Source organism: Magnolia sinica, chromosome 7 (genome assembly GCF_029962835.1).
Source record: "Magnolia sinica isolate HGM2019 chromosome 7, MsV1, whole genome shotgun sequence".
NCBI classification, from domain to species: Eukaryota; Viridiplantae; Streptophyta; class Magnoliopsida; order Magnoliales; family Magnoliaceae; genus Magnolia; species Magnolia sinica.
In genome coordinates, this window is record NC_080579.1 from 6,029,858 (window position 1) to 6,038,568 (window position 8,711).

General features: G+C 40.3%; 1 pseudogene; it reads right to left on the minus strand.

Moving 5' to 3' along the window:
* Positions 1-874: 874 nt before the first annotated feature.
* Positions 875-2,141, minus strand: LOC131251924 (probable carboxylesterase 15; annotated as a pseudogene).
* Between the last annotated feature and the right edge of the window lie 6,570 nt (positions 2,142-8,711).

The following is an 8,711-nucleotide window of genomic DNA, read 5'->3' on the forward strand; positions in this document are numbered from 1 at the left end:
GATTTGGCGTTACGCTACTCCACTCGCAAGAAAAGGAAAGAAACGGTCCACGTCCCACACGCTTTCGCTTTGCCATGTGTGTTGAGTTGATGGATGTAAATAGCATGTTTACTAGAATTGGACATGAATCGAGTTAACTTGGTTAACTCGCTTAGCTAAACTCATATAAACTTGATTCGAAATCTGAGTTTGGACTAAGTTGAGCTGATTTTTTGAACTCGAAAGAATTTCAAGCTGAACTTGAGCTAGCTCGAGCTCAATTCAACTCAAAGCATGGCTTAAACTCGTCTCAGTTCAATCAACTTGAATTATAACTAGAGCGATGGATCTGGGTGTTAATATATTATATATAATATAAGATATAAGAAAAAAAGAAATCTACTGTATAAAAACTAAAAATAGAAAAATGTTGCACTTGACTGTGTGAGCTTGCAGACTGTCCTCCAAAGATCAAATTCAAACATGGCTTGAAAGCTTGAGCTTAGACCTGACTCAAACTCAGCGCGAGCTGGCTCTCAGGTATTGACTTGAGTCCAACTTACGCAGGAGTAGGCTATTCTTTACTGAGTAAAGCATCATTATTCGCTAGAATTTACTCCAAATATCCAAAATGCTACCAGCACTTGCTCGCCTGTGATCTATGATTCTCTTTGCCGTACGCATGATAACATTGCACACGTGTAAGATATCCGTTTGGTTCATCACGCGGGTCCCAGTGCGATGATGACCTGGACCAAAAATAATACAGTTGGGCAAACGTTCGTGAGAAAAAGAACAAATGAACAAAAAAAAAAAAAAAAAAAAATACGACTTCAGATTCAACATGCAAGTGGCCCATGTGAAAAATATACTGCTCCTGATTTTTTTGGCTACATATATTTCATATGATAACCACATGCTGAACGGCCTGGATCTCTTGCAAGTATGCCACGTTTTCAGACATTACCTCAAAGAAAACCCCTAATCTCACACGAGCAAGCTACGCTTCTCATCCCTTTTCACACAACGACACGAAAAGCGCTAGCTAGTGGTTGCTACGTTACGCACTGAGTGCGATGTGGGCCTTCAGTGCCTCCTGATGAAGTCTGAAATAGTAGCAATTAGGATATCCGTTTGGGCAGCCATTTCAGGATCCGAATCGATTGCAATCTTGTTGAGGTAGAAGCAGTGACGCATGCCCGGGCTGAGCAGCAACTCAACGTCCTTACCAGCCTTCTTCATTTCCTCCACTTACTCCAACTGCGTGTCTCGCATCAGATCTTTCTGGGCCACTGCAACAAGCAAGGGCGGCAGCTGCAGATCTGCCAGCGGGGGTGAGGTGGGGCCCATCGGGCAAGTGATCGGATGGTCCTTAGTGCTCCCAATTGGCAATGCCATCGCCAAGAATTTATCTACCATATCAATGGTCAGGAGCACTGAATCCGACTGCGGCTCCAGCTCAGACTTGCTCCGCACTGCTCGGACGAAGCCCGGGTGCAACAGCAGCCCCCCGGCTAGCTGCAGTGGGTCCCACTCTTCGAATCCAGTGCGGGCGGCCACCTCGTGAACGAGGTTGCCGCCTGCCGAGTCTCCGATGAGGAATACTCGGTTGAAGTCTGCTCTGGCTTCAAGTTCGAGCCATGACTCGGGCTGTTCGGCCCGAGCAACGGCTCGAAGCCAGAGCAAGGCTTTGTAGCAATCATCGATTGCTGCTGCGAGCCTGTGCTCTGGCGCGAGCCGCATCTCGGCTGAGACGCAAATGGATTGAGTTGAGATGACTAGCCGGGTGTAGAATTGGTGGTACATGTACCAATCGGCTCGGCTAATACAGAAGCCCCCGCCGTGCAAGTGTAGGAGCAGAGGCAGCTTCGTTGCCTTGTTGGGGTTCTTCTCGGGTACATAGATTAGGGCCGGGAGGCCTAAATCATTGTCGATGATCACATCATGCGTTGCGACCCCATTGATGAACGTCTCTGATGGGGGCACGGAAGTGGCCAGTAGCCCCACTTCAGAGGGCCCAGTCCAGGTTCAATCGATAGAGCCGTCATGGTAGATACGAAACCAGCCGGAGACTTCATCAACAACCTTCTTCTCCACCACCATAGCTACAAGGAATTCAATTGCAAGTAGTAGTACTAGGTTGGAAGTATGGCTGAGCTCTCTCTCTCCTCTTTTCTCTCTTTTCTTTCTCTTCTCTTCTCTCTCTCCTTCTTTTTATAAGCTAGCTTGCTCTCAGTTTGTTAAGCTGGACCCATAGGAAGGTCTCAAGTCCCATTTGTACTGGTCGCTAGGGTTCACCCAACGATCGCTTCCCATTAAGTGAATGGCACGTTCAACCCATCCAAAAAGTTAGTCTCAAGTCCAACCATTTGGAGTGGTGGCTAGGGTTCACCCATTAAGTGAATGACATCCATTAAGTTAGCCCATCTACTCATATTGGTGGGTCTACACACCATAGAAAACAATGTCTAGCAATGGATAAATAGCAAAATACAATTGTGATCCAGCTAATGAGTGGATGTGGCTGATTCTTCATAAAAGCGACTAAGTGGTGGGGCCAACTTATTGGACGGATTGGATGTCATATATGAAAACGAAAGGTGGGATGTCCATAACTTTTGGTCCAACTTGATTGACTTGAGACTTTTTCTTAATCCAATCTACCTAAAACAAAGAGAAATGTTCTGGTAGTTGCATTTGTTTGCAATGGGAAACTTGGACTATCCAATACATTGATCTAGACTGTTCATTAGATGTAACTCTGATTTCGTTGGCAACCATGCAAGTATGACATTGATCTAACAAATATTAACCATTTGATCATTGGTCATTAATATGGACGGTGAAGATCAGTTACACAAAAATAAGTATAGTTAACAATTTGATTCATCTATTTGTTAAAGACCATGAATTGCTTATGATTCTAAGGAATTACTTTTCAAGTAACGGTACACATCCCATCAACCATGGCCTAGATGAGGGTTAGGTAGAGGCTAAAACAAGGATGAATCAGATCATTTGATTACTGCAATCTTTCAATGGTAGGGTTTTCCCCGTATTCCTTGAGGGTACCGTGGAGCACTTTAATAATCACCTTTAAAAAATCTATTTTCAGGATGAAAATGTCCTGTATTAAGACTGGTGTCTAATTGGACGTTTTATCATTATTCTCTTAACTCTTTTTTTACTATACTTAGTGATTTTTTGTACTTTTTGGCAATTATTCGATAATCTTTCATGCTTTCTAAATTTGGAAAAAACTCCCACTTCAAAAAAAAAAAAAAAAAAAAGTAAGAAAGAAAGAAAGAAGAAGATGATGAAGAAGAAGGATTCTGCGCTTATTTAAGAAGAAAATGAGAAGAACTAAAATGAACAATATCATAAAAATTATACATTTAGAATATAGGTTTTTTCTTTTCTTTCAAAAGATTTTACTTAAATGATTTTATTTTATTTTTTTTAAATCAAAAAACAGATAAAAAGAAAGAAAAAATATAACAAAAAATCAACTTTGAAAAGATGGGTTCTTCTTCTTTTTACGAAAGACTATGCTTAAGGCTCACTTTTGAAAAGTTATGAACTTTGGGTCCACTTTTAAAAGGTCGAACAATGACCAAATGAAATAATTCTAGTCCCATTAGAAATCTCGTCAAATTATTTTTCCAATGCGCCCAAGATTACCCTAATCCAACTTGTAACAAGGGAGTCATGACTATTCTCATAGGATTGTGCGATGCTGGAAATGCAAACACAAATGGAAATAGTATGCAAACACCAGCATTGACTTTGGGTCCACTTTTGAAAGGTCAAACGATGTTTAGATGATTCTAATCCCATATAAAAACTTGTTGAATTATCTTTCCAACAATAAGCTCAAGATTGCTTTGATCTTTCCAAGGGAGTTATGACCATTTTCACGTGATTATCCAATGTTGGAAATGCGAACATGAATTGTCGCATTTGCTTTCGTTACACTGTCATGTTCGCTTTTCTTATACACTACCATTAAGCATTAACTTAAGATGGCAAGTTCTTTTTCCTTTGGTTGCCCCTTTACCATGTCCCTTCCATTTTGCCCATTTCTCTCTTGTGGGCCCTAACCCATCATGTGGCCAATTTTATTTTATTTTTTTAAATATTACTATTGCCTCATCTAAGACGATTTTCCAAGTTTTTCGATAAGTTTTATTGCTCTGTTAACGTGGTGGGTTCGCCAACTTTTTCTCTATTGGAGTAAAACCGGCTCCTTGTCACACCACAACGAGATTAGAGGGTTCAAGAGCATAGCTAGGGATTTCAAGGAGATTACTGGGATTGTTCGGATCAGTAAGTCCATCTATCTCTTGTAATATTATTGTCATAGTGGATTACTTGTCGCTTTATGCCATGATTTTTTCCTATAAAGGTTTTTCCATGTAAAACTTGCATATTCTCTATATGTTTTGCTTTCGTTTAATTTCGTCTTGTTAGTTTAAATTTGGATTTACTTCCGCACAACTCCCAACAAAATTTCTGTATATCGAACTTTGATCCTGACATCTTCGTTGAATTCTTGAACGTCCTTAAACCTAATGCTTTGAAACCATTTTATTGAAATTATGATCCTCAATAAACTCAGATTCACCCTAAGTATTAAAAATTCATATCTAATACCACCATTAATTTGTACACTTTGTCGAAACACGTTCAACGAAGATAAAATAATCGAATAAAGCAGAATAACCAAATAATAAAACAGACAACCACATAACATAATATTTTATGTGAAAATCCCTTTATGAAAAAAGTCATGACACAAGGCGACAAAAATCCACTATAATCAAAGCCTTAGATATTACATCACTCACCATCTTCGATTATAGTTGAAACCTAGATCTCTCCTTGCGATGTCTACCTATATATGAAACCCTAGCTCCATGAAAAAATCCATTCACAAGCCCTTACTAGTGTTTAAAAACCCTCTCACCTTGTAAACCCTTACCCTTAGAGAGAATGCTTGTATTGACAAGTCTTAATTGCGATCAGACTTAAATACTTTGGTTTGAGCTAATTCATATAACATGTTCAATCGGACTGGATGTAGCCTTCGGTCAAACCGAACCAAACCAACTGCATTTTTTAGTTGAATTGAAAACATGCAAATCTTCACGATGTATAACTTGAGAATTCACCCAGTTTTCAATTGAACTGAAAATAGCCTCGGTCAAATCAAGATAGGACTTCTCTGCACAGTAGATTGGTAGAATCCAAAACATCTTACATTACAATGCCCATCCTTAAAACTTTCCTAGGCTCACAATGATGTTTATATGCAATCTAATCCATTCATAAGATCAGTCCAACTGGCATGAGAGAAAGCCAAATAAAAGCTTGATCCAATTTGGTAGACCTAATGTTTTAATTTTGGGCATTATTATATCTAACGTCCCCTATAACATGGCCTACTTGAGTTTTGGATAAGCTTGATTTTTAGGCTCACATCCTTAATATAAGCTAGAAAAAAAAAAAATGAAGGTGTGGATTTCTCATGGACATAACAGTGGGCGACCCCAAGTGCTTTTTGTTAAACCAGAGTTTGGTAGAGAGGATTCAATTAGCCTTTAATAAAGCAAAACACATGTCACATCGTGACGTGTATGTGAAACCTAGTCCATCCGTAGCTGCGTAAAATCAATTTAGAATGTCAGCTCGAAAATTAGTACCACAAAAATCCCTAAGCATGCCACACTAGAAGAAACCAGAAGTCCATAATTAAAGGCCCACCTTAATGACTTCTAACCTAGGGCTGTCAATGGGCCAGGCGTCTCGGCCTAGATTTTGAACTGTTTCAGGTCAGGGCGTCGGACCGGCCCTATTTAAAATTCTGATTTTTCAGGCCCGAGCCTGGCCCATTGATACTCTTGATCCGACCCATTCAAAAGTGGAAGCTGATTGTTTCCTTCCCTGCATAGACTGAAAGCAGTTAAGGCTCATCTATTTTGCCAGACCATTTTAGAGTGTGAGCCTAAAAATAAGGTAGATCCAAGGCTCAAGTGGACCACACCACATGAAGTGGAGATGATAATGACTCCTACGGTTGAAACATTCATAAGGCTCACCATGATGTTAATTTGCCATCCAACCCGTTCATAAGTTTACATAGACTTGGATGAAGGGAAAATACAAATGTCAGATTTATCCAAAACTTCTGTGGGCTGTAGAAAGTTTTTAATGGTGGGTGTTCAATCCGTACTGTGTGGTCCAATTGAGCCTCGGATCTGCTTCACTTTTTCAGCTCGTACCCCTAAAATGATATAGAAAAATAGATAAACAGCATGCATAAAACCAATATATCACAGTGCCCCCCACAGAGCCCTGCCTGGATGGATTCCATCCAAGCTTGGGCCAAATGCAATCCGCCAACCACAGATCAACATCATCTGAAACATCAGGTGGGTGCCACTGTCAGATTTGCTTTTCCTATCTTCCTATTTCCTGTCATTTGGCCTACTTCGAATTCAGATCCTCTGCTTGCCAGAAAAATCCTGCTTTTTCCAATCTAATTGAACCACATCATCACACACTGCGTTTAATGCAGTAGTTCTGAGAAGGTCGGTCAGCGATAAGGTAGACCAATCATGATGTAGAGAAACAGAGGATCTAGATTAGCAAACTTGAGTTTTGGATCAACTTAGATTTCTGTATCAGGCCTTGACATAATGCAGCACACATGATGGAATAAGTGTCACACCATGCACATCAATGCTGACAAGACTGTAAGAGGGACAAGTGTTATAATAAGGTGTGGAATCTGTATCAATCACCAAAGATAGCAAGGGCTAATCAAGAAGCAATTGCCATAATATCATTCCTGCTTCTTTTTTCCTCCTTTGATAGGGTCGCGTGGCGACACATGCTCTCTCTTACGCTACATTCAATCTGTCCATCACCTAGGTAAAACCATTTTAAGGAGGAGATGGAAAATCATACTGATTTAAAACTCAAGTGGGCCCAGACATTTGTTCACCATTGGAATCATCCAGGCTCCACCATGATGTTCATCCAATTGTTTATAAGGTTATACCTTCATGGAGGATGAAGGGGAAAACCAAATATCTATTTTGTTCAAGACTTCAGTGGTTCTTAAGAAGATTTTAATGGTGTATGTCTCATCAGACTTTTTTCTTGTGGTATGGCTCACTTGAGCTTTAGATGGGCATGATTTCTAAGATCAAGTATTACAACCGAATGGACTTTAGAAAAGATCATGACGGGCCCATAGGTATTTGTGTGGCACAAGAAGCCTCAATACGAACATACAGAGGAAGAATCACACCAAAGATTAGGCAGCAAATTAGGTGTGGCCCCACCTCACCTATGAGGGTGTGGACCTTACCGTGGGGCCACCTTGATGTATATAATCTGTATTCACGATGTTCATCCGTTTTGCCAGATCAGTTTAGGGCATGATCCCAAAAACAAAGCAGTTCAAAATCTCAAGTGGACCAGGAAACAGTGGTATTTTACCGTTAAAAACTATTCGTGAGCTACAAAAGTTTTGGATCAAGCTAATATTTGTTTTTCCCTTGACCTTATAAACAGGTAGGATGGCAAGTAAACATTATGAAAACATTACGGTAGGCTCTAGGAAAATTTTAGTGGTGGACTGTGAAATCAAACGATCTGGACAAAGGATGGACTGTGAATTTGGTGTCATGGTGTTGTTTGGAGCAGCCGGCCGTGGATTTGGTGGATGGTGTCCGGTCATGTTTTTATTTTTATTTGTTTTTCTTAGCCTGTGTTGGCCACAATTCTATTAAGCAGTTTGGGGGGCGTTTGGCGTTGGGTATTCGATGGGATTAGGCCGGATAAAATTGCACTTGGTCCATGCAAATTCCATCCAGCAATTAAGCATTTGGGGAGGATGAGAAATGTTCGAATTAAGTGGGATGGAATTGCATTTGGTCCCATGAAATTGCATTTGGCCCCACATTGATGCAAGCGTTTATCTATGTTGTCCATCCATATATACCATTTACAAGTGACATTCGGGTTATATATGTGTACAAGTGAATGACATCCATTGTGAATTTGGTCCGTTGATTTTAATTTTAATCCAGATTGGCTAGTCCCCCACCACCATCCCAATGGCTGGTGGTCAGTGCTCTGTGGGCCCCACTATGATTACATGTTTCATCCATTCCGTTCATCCATTTTTAAAGATCATTTTATGGCTTGATCCAAAAAATGAGAGGGATATAAATATCATTTGGACCACACCACAGGAAAACAATGGTGATTGGATATCTACCATTAAAATCTTCCTAAGGCCCACTGTACTGTTTATTTGACATCCAATCTATTGATTAGGTCATACAAACCCAAATGAAAGGGAAAAAAGAAAAAGGTCAGCTTTATCCAAAACTTTTATGCCCCCAAAATTTTTTTAATGATCCACGTTCAATCAACATTGTTTCCTGTAATATGGTCAACTTAAGATTGGGATATACCTCAGTTCTCATCTCATATCATAAAATGGTCTAGAAAAATAGATAGACGGCATGGATGAAACACATACATATGTGGGGCCCATAGCACCGACCACTAGCCATTGGCTGGTGGCAGGGTAGTAGCCAATACGTTTCCTAAAATACCATGGTAATTCCGAACGTGGATTGCGTCCTACCCCCGCCCGGACAGTAATCTGTCCAGACAGGGCTCTGTGGGACCCACAGTTATGTAATTATTTTATC